We start from the raw sequence: 16,237 nt of genomic DNA on the forward strand, positions 1-16,237 counted from the left end.
ATGGCTTCAAAACCCACCTGGCAATGGAGCCTGCCTGGCAACAGGCTGTGATTGGATGGCTTCAGATACTGCCTGGCAACAGGCTATGATTGGTTAGGGCATAAACTGCCCCTTGACTGGATTGGCTGCCTTGGCTATTTAAGCTGCTGTACCAACTGAAATAAATGAGTCTGTGGGCTGCTCGCCTCTGGCCCGCTTTCACCTGGTTCCCGGGGTCTGTGTGGTGACTCTGCACCTCTTGCCCCCACCGCGCTCCTCCTCTCAGAACGAATCCACAGCAACAGCACAGCAGGTTAAAGCCCTGGCCTGCCGTATGCCATATGCCATATGGGTGCTGATTCAAGTCCTGGCTGCTCCACTTCTGATCTGGCTCCCTGCTAATGCTCCTGGGAAAGCAGCAGAGAATGGCCCAAGTCCTTGGGCCCCTGCATGCACATGGAAGACCCAGAAGAAGCTCCTGGCTCCTGGCTCCTGGCTTCAGCTCAGCTCAGCTCAGGCCATTGCAGCCATTTGAGGAGTGAACAAGTAGATGGAAGACCTCTCTCTGTAACTCTTTCAAAAAAAATAAAATCTTTTTAAAAATAGTAATTAAATGAATCTTAAGAGGAAAAAAGAGGGGCCAGTGCTGTGGCATAGAAGGTTAAGCGCCTGCCTGTAGCACTGGCATCCACATGAGCACCAGTTCGAGTCCCAGCTGCTTCACTTCCGATCTGGCTCCCTACTGATGGCCTGGGAAAGCAGTAGAAGCCCAAGTGCTTAGGCCCCTGCACGCACATGGGAGACCTGGAAGAAGCACCTGGCTCCTAGCTTCAGATCAGCTTAGCTCTGGCTGTTGCAACCATTTGGTAAGCGAACCAGTAGATGGAAGACCTTGTGTGTGTGTGTGTCTGTGACTGCCTTTCAAGTAAATAAATGAATCTTAAAAGCATTTCTTTAAAAAAGAGAAAAGAATGTTGTAGTAACAATTTTATACCCATAGAAGTTAGGAAACCCAAATAAGCTACTGTAGCAATTGTCCAAGAACCCAGGAGGATGTACATTGTAGACCCCGCCAGCCAATGACCATAGTATGGACCTGATGGAAGATGGGCAGGAGGCAGGAAAAGGGGGAGGAGAGGGGAGTCTGCTTGATTCGTCTCACTGGGATACAGATTAGTCCCTCAGTTTCATTTGGGTTAACTGTGCACTACCTGCTGCAGTGGGGTGGGCAGCTCACCAGCCCCACCTTTCTAATTAGGGAAGTTGGCCCTGCCACGGCAGCAACCCTAACATTTCAATGGCTGAAAGTTTAATTTCCAGAAACAGCACTTGGAGGTAGCCACAGAATCTGAGTGGGGTCACTTGGGCAAGCACAGTGGTTGTCTCAAGGGTTACCTCTATGGACTCTGGTCGAGAACCATTCCCGTCTCATCCTCATGGAAGTCCCAGAGTGCTTAAGATGTGATGAGAATGTCAGGGACCAAAGGAATCATGGGCTCAGAAATGAGGGGGTCACAGAAAATCGCCCCAGTTCTTGAACAAACGCATTTGTGGACCAAGATTTGCATGATTTATCTGATACAGAGGAAGTTATTGTTCAGTAATTCAGTCTGTGTCTCAGGCTTTTTCTACAAATCCAGAGTGCCCAAGCTTACAGGTTACAGTGTGTGTGGGCGCATAACCAGTGCCACAAGATGAAAACCAGAGTCGCACAGTGACTCAGATGTCTCCCTCCGACTGCAGTCACCCGAGTGGCCCACGTGCCATGAAGCCTGTTTACACGGTCCTGGCCGCGGTGACTCAGCCTGCCGCAGCTGCTTCTGCAGCCCCCGGGAGGCCCCATCACAGCCCAGCCTGAGCCTGACTCACACAGTTGCTTTCAGTGTTCCAGGGACAAAGCTTGCTGCTTGCCAGAGGAGCATAGATACCTAGTCTCAGTCCAGAAGTGGCTGGGAACACCGGGGAGCCATTCACAAGCTGTTTCCCAGTCCTAGGAAGTCCGGAAGGCTCTGGAATCTGCATTTTTAGCAACCAGCCTTGGAGATGGATGGGGATAAGCCCTGGACTCCATGTGGAGAGGGGCCTTTCAAAACCAAAAGGCTGGATAGAGATGATCTTCAGTTTATAAACTCAGTTCAGTCTACAAAAAAAGTACCTGTTACCGTCGTCCGTCCACCCCAGACAGTCATTCATGATACCCCGCCCCCAAAGGAACCTCACCAGTGGTCAGTTCTTGGGGAGGGAAGGGAAGACACCATTTTTCTCTCTTGGTGTGAAATATGTGTGAAATGTCAGGAAATGGCTCAGTAATCATCACCTGTCCTACTGTTGTTACATAAGTGAAGGAATGGTATGTAATCTTTATTTGAAGATTTGATTACTAATAAGGTTCCAGTAGTGAATAAATATGCATCAGAATGGCCAGCCTCCAGGAGCAAAGTTAAAAGAGGCTTTAGCCTCATCAGACCGGAGTTCAAATCCCAGCTCCATCACTTCCTACCAGGGCAGCCATGGGCAGGTCACAGTCTTCTGGAGCCTCAGTTTTGCATCTGCTGATGCACCTGGGGAAGCACTGGAAGATGGCCCAAGTCCATGGGCCCCTGGAAGAAGCTCCTGGCTCCTGGCTTCCGATCGGATCGGCTCCAACTGTTATGACCATTTTGGGAGTGAACCAGTAGATGGAAGACCTCTCTCTCTCTCTCTCTCTGTCTACATCTCTCTGTAACTCTCAAATAAATAAAATAAATCTTTAAAAAAAAAAAAAAAGAAAAAAAGCTCCAGAGCCTGGACTTGAAAGCCAATGTGCCAAGGATGGCAAGGGAGAGGAGACTTGCATATTTAACCACCAGGACCTGTGGCTGAGTGGGCGGGGTCTGGGGAGGCCCCACTGCCAGAGCTTCCACAGTGCTGGGTGATAAACAGGAGAGGGAGGGAGAGAGGAGGGGGAAGAAGGGGAGAGCAAGCGGCCGGCGCCGTGGCTCAACAGGCTAATCCTCCGCCTTGCGGCGCCGGCACACCGGGTTCTAGTCCCGGTCAGGGCACCGATCCTGTCCCGGTTGCCCCTCTTCCAGGGCAGTGGAGGATGGCCCAAGTGCTTGGGCCCTGCACCCCATGGGAGACCAGGAGAAGCACCTGGCTCCTGCCATCGGAACAGCGCGGTGCGCCGGCCGCAGCGTGCTACCGCGGCGGCCACTGGAGGGTGAACCAACGGCAAAAGGAAGACCTTTCTCTCTGTCTCTCTCTCACTGTCCACTCTGCCTGTCAAAAAAAATTAAAAAAAAAAAGGGGGAGAGCAAGCGAGCAAGATCGGAGGGAGAGGAGGAGAGAAGGGAAGTGTCTTCTGACTGTATGACCCCATTTCTCTGTCCCGTGGTTCTCATTAGTACGCGGGCCCTTTATGTGTGCGTGCAGGTGTCTGTAATTGTCCTCATCCAAACATCTCAAGGAGAGGTGGCCCGTAAGGACTTCTTCCCTCGGGGCCGGTGATGTGGCTCAGCGGGTTAATAGCATCCCGTATCAGAGCACCAGTTTGAGTCCCTGCCACTCCACTTCCAGTCAAGCTCCCTCCTGATGTGTGTGGGAAAGCAGTGGAAGGTGGCCCAAGTGCTTGGCAAACCTGGATGGAGTTCCCGGCTCCTAGCTTCAACCTGGCCCAGCCCCAACCTTTGCAGCCGTTTGTGGAGTGAACCTGTTGATAGAACATATTTCCTTTCTCTCTCTCTCTCTCTCTCTCTCTCTCTCTCTGTTACTCTGCCTTTCAAATAAATAAATCTATATAAAGAAAAACCAAAAAGGACTCCTTCCCCAGGCTGGGGGCCTCGTGCCTGCCATGGTGGCCTTCTCTTGGATCATCAGAGGCTCCTACTCCCTCTCCCTTCTGGGCCCACACCAGCTGTTTCTTCTGTCTGGAACACTCCCTCCTCCCTTCCCCTCTCCCTCAGACCTCGCTCTTTCTAGGTAGCTTCCCAATTTCCCCGGCGTGAGACAGAGCCCATCCACAAATCTGTCCTTTCTCTGTGGCAGTTCTCACACTTACCTGTCGTGCAGGCTGCTCCAGGCCAGAGGTCCCATCTCTCCTGTCACCTTGTCCTCAAAGCCTGGCTGCACACTCAGTACACCGCACAGCACCCAGTAAACACCTGGCCAATGAACGGGAGGTCTAAATAGGGAGCGAAGGAAAGAGCATCCAAGAGCCCTTCGGCCTGGAAGTTGGTGCTGCTGCCGCGCCCTGGCTCCAAAAGATAGGTGGACAGACAGACCGACGGAGGTGTCCACAGTACTTGGCTGCCTCATCTCTGAAGCTTGAAACAGCCCGTTATTCCATTCCTCTTCACAATGGTTCTGTTTAGAACCTGGCGGAGAAGAAACCCCGTCGGCCGTGCAAGGTCACCTGGGGGCACTGGAGTGGGTTTGTACCCAGGTTTGTCAGGCACAGCTGCTGCACTGCTGGATAGGCAAGACAACAGAGGCCCAGAAAGGTCCTTTCCATAATGAGAAGGTAAAGCCTGCAAAATGTTGTGCTCTCTGGGTTCCCAGGCACAGCCTGCTGGGTGGCTGGGGTCTTGCCACAGCTCCCTATGTCAAGGGAAACCCTTCTCTGTCTCTCTCCCTGTCCCCACCTGCTCCGCTGACACCCTTGCCGGCCTGGACTGACTCATGCCCGGGGACCCTTCCCACTTGCCCCCTCCTGAAAGAACAGAGCGTGCGTGGTTCAGCAATGGAGTTTTGGATCAGAGCAGATAGACGCTGGTTCTCTCCAGCGTGGGGTACAGGGTCTTGGGGAGTTCACCCTCTAAATCTCTGTTTTCTTTATTAGATGGAGATATCTCTCCCAGGAAGTGAATCAGATGGAGTGGATGAAACCTCAAGAATCCACAGAGCCTGGCCCACCAGTCTCAATGCTGCCGTCTGAACTGTCCCTGGCTCCCACGTCTGTCCTTCCCTCTCGCTCTGAGTGTGCTCTGTGGTCCTCATCGTGATCTAAAGGCACCCTTGGTTCTTTTACTTATCTTCGCAGGGACTTGTCTGATTCATCTCCTTCTTAAAAATATTTATTTATTTATTTGAAATGCGGAGTTACACACAGAAAGAAGGAGAGACAGAAATGTGTTCCATCCACTGATTTACTCCTTAATGGCTGGGCTGATCCGAAGCCAGGAGCCAGGAGCTTCTTCTGGGTCTCCCATGTGAGTGCAGGAGCCCAAGCACTTGGACCATCCTCCACTGCTTTCCTAGGCCATTATCAAGGAGCTGGATCAGCACTGGAGCAACCAGGACATGCACAATTGCCCATATGGCACTGCAGGCAGAGGCTATACCTTCTACACTACAGTGCTGGCCCCGACTCATCTCTTAAAACAAACAAACAAACAACAACAACAACAAAAGATTTATTTACTTGAAAGGCAAAAAGAGGAAAAAAAGGAGAGACAGGGAAAGAGAGACATTGTCCATCCACTGGCTCATTCCCCAAATGGCCACAACAGTCTAGGCTGGGCCAGGCCAAAGCCAGGGGCCCAAAACTAAAATTCCAACTGGTGGGCAACAGGAGCCCAACCAGAGGGCCAGCCTCTACTGCCCTCCTAGGCACGTAAGTAGGGAGCTGGATTGGAAGTGGAGCAGCCAGGACTCCAACTGGTGCTTTGATATGTGACACCTGACAAGAGGGAACTTAACCTGATTCACCTGGAGTCCTTGGGTTCCTAACACAGGGACACTATGCATATGGTCGTCAAATGAGGGAGAAAAAATTCAGACGTTCCTATCCGGAACCATCAGAGCCATTATAGTTAAATTGTTTTGAAGGTGCCACAGAGCAGAGTAAATTGATTTTTTTTTTCTTTTTGCATGTGAAGGAGTGAAACCATTGAAGGACCTAAGGATTTAAAATTATCCATGTGGAGATCTGTAACAACCTTAAATTATTAAAAAACCATCATAATTTGCTTTCTTCTTTCAAATTTTGAAGAATCTTTTAAGACATTCTCCTTAGAAGTTATTAAAGTTTATGTAGCTAGTCCAGTGGCTCCTACAGACCACATCCCCTTTAGCATCCACCGTGAAGATTAAATTTGATGTGTTTGGAAGACAGATGAACTGCTACCAGATGAAAAGGCAATTAGAAATAATGGCCTCTGGCCACGAAGGCACACAAATTAAAGGACTGTCAACCCAGGACAGAGATCCTATCAGTGATGAATCTCGCATTTCACTTGGCTACCGATCGGGTACAATTATGGGACAACCACCCGAGATGACCCGAGTGGACAGACAGACCCGGCCATTTGTCTCCTACGTGAAATTTCCAGGCGCAGCTTCAGGCTCTGCGTTCCCACCAGCGCTGAGTGACAGTGTGGCAGAGAGAGCTGACCTTTACTTAACCTTGAGAAGAACCACCCCGCCCGGCAGAATAAGGAATGTGTGTCAGTGGCTGCTGATGGTTCACTTGCAGGAGTTACTGAATGTTTGGCCCAAGTCGATGATATCTTTGCCTTTTTGAACTTCATTTTACAGAGTAGATTATCTTCCACAGGCCATCGAGGAGGGGACCACACACCAGGGGCCCATGCCCATCTGAAAGCTGCCTTTTACCTGCTTTGTTTGCATTTGAACTTTTTTTTTTTTGCTCAAATTTGCATCTGAGTGGATCTAGAGAAATAAGCAAGTTGCACTTGCCAACTTATTGTGCTGACAACCTCCTTTCCCTCCTTTAGGCATTTAGAAAATGTTTATTGTTGTCAGCAGCCCAATAGATAGGTGATTCCAAAACAAATCTAGATCAAGCTCTGCTCCCACACTTAACTCCTTCCTTCCCAAACATACCTGTGTAGTGATTTGCTCAAGTAAACGAAATCAGATCAGATATCCAGTCCTTCAAAGAAAATGGCTTCTGTGAAGTCAAGTCCCAAAACTTGCCCTCATTTTCACCCCTTGAGCCCATCCTTATCAGGAACTTCTTGTCACCAATAAGATTAGTGGGGGTTAGTGCATGGGACTAAATCGGATTTTTCCTGTTGGTTCGTCATGACAATGTCATGAGGCAAATAACTCGTGTGATTGAAAAGCACTGAGGCAGCCCATGTACCACGCATCTGTGGATCAATAGACCACGTCAGAAATGTCCTGATTTAGAAGCCTAAGAGTTTGGCAAAGATTGTTTCATGATGCTAAATCTGTGTAAGTAATGAATATGGAATGGAGTGACATCTAGTAACTGACTTTTAAGATTTTCATTGTTCTTTAAATAAGTATTATTTATTTTTTAATTACTACATATTCCTTGTAGAGAATTTTAAAACTATAGAGAATAACAAAATATTTAAAATATCGGTAAGTCACCACCCAAGATAATTTCCCTTAATAGTCTTGTATAAGTCCTTCTCAGTTGTGGGTATGTGTGTGTATATGTATGCATTGAACAAAGTTACGTATTTTCCATTTTGAAATGCACACAGCACTTGAGAAATTCGTGGACACAGCATCATTGCCACCTGCACGCCGGCACACGCGCATCCTCTGGCACACAGCCCGTTCTTAGCAGAGTGGCTAAATGAGCAAGGTCAATATCAAAGGGAGGTAAGTGGAAAAGACCGTTCCGTGTGGTGGTTTAACTGGCTTGTCCCTCGGGGCTGGGTGGCAGGGTGCAGGCTGTGCAGCCTACAGGCGTCACAGGGACCAGCAGGGGCGCAAGGATGACTTGGCAACCCTCCACTGCCCAAGCCTACGGCAGTCAGCACAGGTCAGGCCGCAGCACTGCCAACGCAGCAGTCACACTTTGTCTCCGACTAGCTCGGCAGGGCTGCCCCCTGCTCTCCCTGGGCCCCCTCCCTGTCTCTGACCTAGTCCCTGTGGGGACCTTGGGTAGAAAGCCCATCCAGTGCTCCTGGGGAGGCAGGAAGGAGATTGGAAGCAGCAGAGTTAATCCTGGTGGGCTTCCCAAGGGTGGCCCCTGACCTCAAGGGGGAGTAGGCGAAATGGAGATAAGGCAGCTGAAGCTCTGGGTTTATCAGCCTGCCCGGGAGAAATGTTGTGGGCAAAACACTCAGGACAGAGAGAAATGGATGGGGGGGGGGGGTGCACCCAGGGGCCTCCAGGTCAGGAGGAGGGGCAGACAGGAAGCTGGAGTGCAGGGGACTTGTGGGAGCCCTGTTACGTCCAGAACAGCTATGGGAGGAAAAGCCGAGCAGGAAGGAGCGCCAAGGAGAGGGGAGCCAGAGACATGAGGACACAGACGGCAACCCCACCAAGCATCAGGGGAGCCACTGGCCCCGCATCCAAGTCAGATGGCCTGGGAGCGTGGGACACGTGCCCCCAAGCCCCGGGAAAGGCAGAGCCCGCCAGGGAAGCCACCCTTTCCGGTCCCTAGGCTGTCTGTTAGGGACATGCTTTGTGTGGTCGGTTCTTTCTGTTCACTGTCCAGTCTCACTTAGCAGGATGTCTCAGGTCAAGCGTCCACGCTGAGGTTGACCTATGGCACAGCGCCATTTTGGGTGGTCACAACGGTCGTGGGGTATCTGGGTCCGGACAAGAGGCAGAGACAGCCTCTTCCTCCATCACACATGGGTGTGGAGCAGGATCAGCCCCAAGAGGCTAAGAAGGTGGTGGCAGCTATGAAGAGGGTGAGCCGGCTACACCCCCGGGGCAGAGGACAAGGGCACAGCCACAGGGGAGCTGCCTGGGAAGAATGGGTGGGGCCGTGTCTCCTGGAGGAGGCCCTGGGGGCCAGCTCAAGGGTGGTCTGTGGACCAGGCAGGCCCAGCCAGGCCACGTCTCGGGGCCTGCTCCTCAGTCATCAGCCAGAAGCTCCAAGGTGCCGTTGCTATGAATGGGTTCAGCACCAAGGCCAAGGCTGTAAGTAGGAGATGGAAGCCTGCGAGGGTGTTAGCATGGAGGTTTAACTGTGTCAGGGGCACTTTCCTGGAAGTGTGGCCACCCTTGCCCAGCGTCCTTGGGCAGCCCAACACTGAACACCGAGCCACCACACTGAACTAAGGCTGCCTGGTCATCTCCAGTGTCCTGCTGGGCACTGCGCAGGTGCCCAATGTCATTGCAGGGCCCTCCTAGGCACAGACAGTATCTGCCCTGGCTGAGGCTCCACCTGCCGAGGCCTGTGGCCGCAAGAGCCGAGGGAGAGGGGGCAGCTTCCTGGGGGCAGTGGCAGTCGGAGCAGCCCTCTTGGGTCCATTCTGCAGGCCACAGGCCCTCCCCTGTGCCGGATGTGAGCAGAAGCTGCTACCTCCAGATCTTTGTGATGTCAGGACAGTGATAGTGACAGTGGGAGAGACAGAGAACAAAAACCTGCCCCGGGAAACGCTTCCTCACCTGAAGATGCTCATGGGCCACCCCCAGGGCCCTCCCTCGGGTTAACGCATGGCTGTGTAAGCTCCCACATCCTCCGGCAGGGCCACCTCTGCTGAGTGCCACCAACAGAGCCCAGGGATGCAGACGCTGGCCCCGGCATCCGCTCTGGGAGTTGAGTGGGCCGTCAATGGCTTGCACGTGTGTTTCCTGAGCTGTCAGATGAGGATCATAATGAAGGTGTCATAGGGTCACAGTGAGGGCGGGATGAGCACGAGGCTCGGTAAGGAAGCAATCAGCATTATGTTACATGACTATTACTGCTGTTGACAGGAAACACAAGGGGCTCACGCAACCCACAGTGCCAGGGAACCAGGAACAAGGAAGTCAGTGAGACCTTCGCCGAGCGTCTCTGCTCCTCCAGTCACCTCTCTGTCATCTCAGGTCCCTCTGCACACCGAATTTCTCTCCTCCCCTGACCACATGGTGAAACACGTGTGTCTCTCTTTGCCCCTGTCCCCATTGCTCATGGTGTAGCCCTCCACCTGGGCTGGCCTCCTATGTGAACTGGGGCATGGTCTCCAAAGAAGACAGTGAACTGGGACCTGTGCCCCAAAAGGTGTCTGCATAGGACAAACAATTGCATTAGTAGGATTTTTTTTTTTTTTACAGGCAGAGTTAGACAGTGAGAAAGAGAGAGACAGAAAGGTCTTCCTTCCATTGGTTCACCCCCCAAGTGGCTGCTACGGCCAGCGCACTGCGCTGATCTGAAGCCAGGAGCCAGGTGCTTCCTCCTGGTCTCCCATGTGGGTGCAGGGCCCAAGGACATGGGCCATCCTCCACTGCCTTCCTGGGCCACAGCAGAGAGCTGGACTGGAAGAGGAGCAACCGGGCAGAACTGGTGCCCCAACCAGGACTAGAACCTGGGGTACCGGCGCTGCAAGCAGAGGATTAGCCTAGTGAGCCATGGCGCCAGCCAGGACTTTTTTTTTTTTTTTTTTTTAACATTTATTTATTTGAAAGTCAGAGTTACAGAGAGAAAGATGGAGAGACGGAGATCTTCCATAAAGCAATAGCCAGGCCAGAGCCAGGCCAAAACCAAGAGCTAGGCGCTTCATCTGGGTCTCCCATATGGGGGTAGGAGCCAAAATTCTGGGGCCATCTTCTGCTGCTTTTCCCAGGCCATTAGCAGGGAGCTGGATGGGAAGTGGAGCAGCCGGGACATGAACCAGCACTCACATGGGATGCCGGTGTTGCAGGTGGCAGCTTTACCCACTACACCACAACACTGGCCCCGATTAACAGGATTTCCTCATGAATAGATATTTGTAGGCTAATGTCCAAAAGATGGTTGAATGTCCTTTCTGGAGAAGCTGCAAAGCAAAAAACTATGGTGAGCTTGAATATCAGTGACTGCGCAATGAACTAGAGGTACTTATCTATGTACTCATATGATATAAAACAAGTTTCTTTCATTTGGACATGACCTTTGAAAATACTGTGCTCCAATAAAAAGCACGTTGTGTAATGATGAGGAAAGCCGGAATCAGTGGGGCCTTGACTATTTAGAAGCTATTTAGAATTTGTTGTTACTTTTACTGTACTTAATGTTATCTTAATTAATTTATTTATTTGAAAGGCACAGTTACAGAGAGAGATGGAAAGACACAAAGAGCTCTCCCATCCAAAAACTGCTTCACTCGCAGATGGCCGTAACAGCTGGGGCTAGGCCAAGCCGGAGCCAGGAGCTTCACCAGGTCCCCAGTGGGGGCCACATCTTGCTGCCTTTATAGGCATATTAATAGGGAGCGGGTTCTGAAGTGGAGCAGCAGGGACATATGGGATATCGAAGTTGCAGGAGGCAGCGTAACCCACTGTACCACAATGCTGGCCCCTACCTAATGTTATCTTCTTGTCTCATTTTAAATGTTGAATGTAGGGGCTGGCACTGTGGCGCAATGGAGTAAAGCCATGTCCTGCAGTCCCGGCATCCCATATGGTTGCTAGTTCGAGTCCTTGCTCCTCCATTTCCAAAATCCTGTTCCCTGCTAATGTGCCTGGGAAAGCAGCGGAGGATGGCCCAAGTCCTTGGGACCTACATGGGAGACTCGGAGGAAGCTCCTTCCTGGCTCCTGATTTCAGTCAGGCCCAGCCTGGTCACTGTGGCTATCTAGGGAGTGAACCAGCGGACGGAAGCTTGCTCTCTCTCTCTCTTTCTCTGTAACTCAATGTTTTAAATAAATAAATAAATCTTAAAAAAAAAAAAAAAAAACAAAAACTGAATGAAAACCAGTAATTGGGGCCGGCGCCTTGGAGCACTAGGTTAATCTTCCGCCTGCAGTGCCGGCATCCCACGTGGGCGCCAGTTTGAGTCCCGGCTGTTCCTCTTCCAGTCCAGCTCTCTGCTATGGCCTGGGATAGCAGTAGAAGAGCACTTCTACTGCTCAGGTGCTCAGGCCCCTGAACCACATGGGAGACCAGGAAGAAGCTCCTAGCTCCTGGCTTCAGATCAGCACAGCTCCAGCCATTGTGGCCATTTGGAGAGTGAACCAATGGAAAGAAGACCTTTCTCTCTGTCTCTCTCTCTCACTGTCTATAACTCTACCTGTCAAATAAATAAATAAATGTCTTTTAAAAAAAAAGAAAACCAGTAATTACCAAAAAAATCACCTAAGTAATCCATATTTATGTCATCTCAAATAGAGGGAAACTGACCCCAAGCAGAAATACTGATTGACATGGCTGATCTCTTTACAGAGCTGGCTTCTCTTTTATCACCTAATTAACCTTGTATTTACTGTACGGCATCTTGTCCAATACATGATCCTCTAAAAATGCTGCTGTCTTAGTATATAGGATCAAAAATAAGCTCTTTAATTTTTAAAAGATTTATTTATTTGAAAGGCACAGTGACAGAGAGGGAGAGAGAGAGAGAGAGAGACAGAGACAGAGAGTCTTCCATCTGCTAAATGGCCACAGTAGCCAGTGCTGCACTAGGCTGAAGCCAGGAGCCAGAAACTCTAACTGGGTCTCCCACATAGGTGGCAGGGGCCCAAGCACTTGAGTCGTCTTCCAGGACTTTCCTGGGTGCATTAGCGGGTAGCTGGGTCAGAAGCAGAGCATCTGGGACTTGAATATGCACTCAAGGGCCACAATGCCAGCCCCCAAGCTCTTTTGATTTTTAACCTAAGCAAGTATGTGATTACTTGTTCCATACCTTTTTGTATCAAGTTATTTTCCGTTTGACAAATACCAAGTTTTTCACAAATCACGTCCCTGGTAGTGTTAGACAGGCCCTTGGTTTATCAAAATGTGAACAGGATGGCCAAATTCCAGAAGCGTATCTGAGCTTGGAGAATGTGATTTCTTTTTTTTCACTAACAGCACTCAAAAATGTCAGTGGATGCAGGTGTTTGGGGAGTGAACCAGCAGATGGAAAATTCTCTCTCCCTCCCTCTCTCTCTCTCTCTCTCTCTCTCTCTAATTCTCTCATTCACTCTCTCTTCCCCTTTCAAATGCAGTAAATAAATAAGTAAACTTTCAAAAATGTAATTTTAATTTATTCTATATTTGAATTATTCCACTTACTCTGTCTCCATATTGTCTTCCTTTCATCATACTTCGTTGTTACTCTATCATCTTTGATAGATACAATCAACCATCAAATTAGGATTAATTGTACAGTTGAAGAAGTTGATCTGACAGTTGAAACACAGATTTCTTCTTGTACTGAGGTGTGGAAAAGCTTTTCCATTTGTCTGGTTTAAGAAGTTAGCTCTCGGGGCCAGAGCCTTTCATGTTACTGGTCAACCCAGCTCCATCAGGGGACATGTAGAATTTCTTAGGAAAAAACAAGAGAGATATTAAGAGTTCATGAAATGTGGCTTTTAGATAGGATTCTACTCAACATAGCCTAGTCACGTGGGCATTCCTGCAAAGTAGAAGTAGTTTCACTTACTAGAACATGAGTGTGGCTGGGCACCAAGTGCTGTAGAGGAAAGACGTAGCCCAGCCACAGGTGAAACAAAAACGAAATTGCTTTTCACGTGCACTCACCTTTTTGGCCCACTCTCCAGTCCATTCTAAATGCCCGGTTAATATAGTTCTTTCCTTGGTAGACGGTGTTCTTCCGTGTGTGTGTGTGTGTGTGTGTTTCGCTCTCTCCCAGCAAAACAGTCTTTCCGAATGAGAGAAACAGACAGCGGCACGTGGTAAGTTCTCTAAATGCTACAAGCTAGGGTGGCAGCTACTCTGTTTGGAGCACTAGGGTCCGGAAAGAGATGAAGTGAAAGATGTCATCGTTTGTCATCTAAGTACAAAGATACAATGGACGTGATCCAAGAGGCCTCTGCATCTCTGTACTCAAAAGGTGCCCGGGAGCCCTGGAGAAGATCCAGCAGCTACAGAAGGACTCCAAGTGTGGAGAGAACAGGATAGAGCCCTGTCGGCAGCCTGGCCCATCCCTGCCGTCCGGAAGTCCTGGTCAACCTCCTGCTGGCAGCAAGCCGAAGCGGGCCTGGTTTTCACAAGAAACCTTCAAGCCCAGGGGCACCCCAGGTCCCGGGTCACGTGGTAAAATTGGGCGGAAGCTATCTGGAAAGTTTTGTTCATTGAAACCAAACTCTCTGGACTTCTAAGAAATTTCTAAGAAATTCTGTGCTTTGAAAGCTGCCTTCCGGGTACATCATGGGCTGAGTCAGGTGCCCTGGCTTGGATCCAGACATCAGGGCAATGGGTCAGGAAGGGACTGCAACACAGGGCAGTCACCACGGGAGAACGGGTTCCAGAGCAGAGCCGTCAGCCTGGCCGAAAGAGCTCCAGGAAGCACCAGGTGCCGTGTGCTCATAATCACCAGGGCTTCTCACGGATGGAAAATGAGCCTGCTTCCAGACTTCACCGGGAAACCAAACAAACGTTTTCTTCTGCATCAAAGCCCACGCAAGGCTACCAGCCGAGTTCATCCAGACTCCACCAAGGGCACCTGCGGGAATGCCGGGAAGTTTACACGGGGCACATTTCCCAGGGCTCAAACGCGAAGCGCGAGAGACATCACACTCCTAACTTCCTGACTGATGCCCAGTTCTCCCGCCTAGAAGGTGTTTGCTCAGGTCAGTTCTGAAAAAAGATGAACTTGTGTTTGTACTCAGGAGTTCGCTGCGTTTGCATATGTTTACCCTTACATTACTTCCAGGGACTCTTGATTTTAGCAAAATAAAATCATTTCTACGCAAGCTAACCCTACACATACCCTGTGACCCAGCAGCCACTCCTAGGTATATGCGCGACAGAAATGCCTGCGTGTGTGCACAAAGGACATACCTAAGATCTCCGTAGCAGCATTAAAAACAGCTCACAACTGCATGGAGTCCAAATGCTCACAGCAGAATGGAGAGTGAAGTGTTGCTGCAATAGAATCCCATAGAACAGTGGTCACTCTTACGTACACAGCATTAAGTAACCAGACGCAAATGAGCACATGGTGTATGATTGACACCATTTATATAGGGTTCAATATTTGAGACATGAACTTATGGTGTTGGAAGTCAGAACAAGGAGTGGGCATTTAGCCCAGCAGTCAAGACAGCTGCATCCCACAGCGCAGTGCCTGCGTTCGACCTGTGGCTCCAGCTCCTGACTCCAACTTCCTGCTATTCCAGACCTTAGGAGGTGCTGACCCAAATAACTGGGCTCCTGACACCCACACTGGAGCCTTGGATGGTGTTCCCAGCTCCCAGCTCCAGCCCTGACCCAGTCCCCACTGCTGTGGGCATTTGGGGTGGACCAACCGATGGGAATTCTCTCTCTCTCCCTCTTTCTCTGTTTCTCCTCTGTCTCTGTCTCTCTACCTCTCAAGTAAAATAAATAAATAAAAGAAGTCAGAATAGTAGTTACCGTTGGGAAGGAGAGTAAGTGTGGTGGCTGGAGGGGGTAAGAGGGTTTCTGGGGTGATGGTAGTCTTCTATTTCTTAAGCTGGCTGGCGTAGAAGAGGGTGTGCTATCTTCAAAAATTCCTTAAGCACTTATTAGGTGTTTGTTTTTCTGTACGTGTTGTCTGTTAATGAGAGATATATTTTTAAAATTTATTTTAAAGTTTAACGACTTATTCTAGTAATTGTAACTATTGCTAGGGGCAATATATTGGTGTACATGGTACTGAATTTCCAGCTGTGTTGCGTATTGTAGCTGGAAAGAGTCCAAATTATGACAGTGGCGACCACTGTTGTGTGGCACTACTGGTGTCTAAAGCTCTATGTCTCCTACCTACTTTAAATTTGGGTACTGGTTCTACCACATTGGTTAACCAGCTAATATTGGAGTTTAAAGTAGCTTAAGATAGTCACTTTGAGCCCGGAATGGAGATATCTAGCCTCTGATGACCTGGGCAGTTGGACTGCCCTTCGAGCTGTACTTTGGAATTGAACTCATTATGCTGCACACACACACCTGGGACCTCTGCACTTCCGTGTGATGGATGGCTCAGAGGTCACCACGAGTCTTCAGAAGACAGGGCCTTGATGAATAAACCCAGGGGAGGCAAAAACCAGGAAATGTCGGGGAGAAACAGGACTTCTCCGAATGTTTTCTTTTGGGTTACTTGCAAAAATTTAAATTTTGGCTAAAATCTTGTATTATTCTTGTAATGGTTCAGTGGCTAAAGAAAAGGGTATAGATATTATTTCTTTTTTAAAAGATTTTATTTATTTATTTATTTGACAGGTAGAGTTACAGACAGAGAGAGAGACAAAGAGAAAGGTCTTCCTTCCATTGGTTCACTCCCCAATTGGCTGCAACAGCTGGAGCTGCACCGATCTGAAGCCAGGAGCCAGGAGCTTCCTCTAGGTCTCCCACGCAGGTGCAGGGGCCCAAGGACTTGGGCCATCTTCTACTGCTTTCCCAGGCCACAGCAGAGAGCTGGATCGGAAGTGGAGCAGCCAGGTTTTGAACCGGCACCCAGCTGGGT

Source organism: Lepus europaeus, chromosome 2 (genome assembly GCF_033115175.1).
Source record: "Lepus europaeus isolate LE1 chromosome 2, mLepTim1.pri, whole genome shotgun sequence".
Classification (NCBI taxonomy): domain Eukaryota; kingdom Metazoa; phylum Chordata; class Mammalia; order Lagomorpha; family Leporidae; genus Lepus; species Lepus europaeus.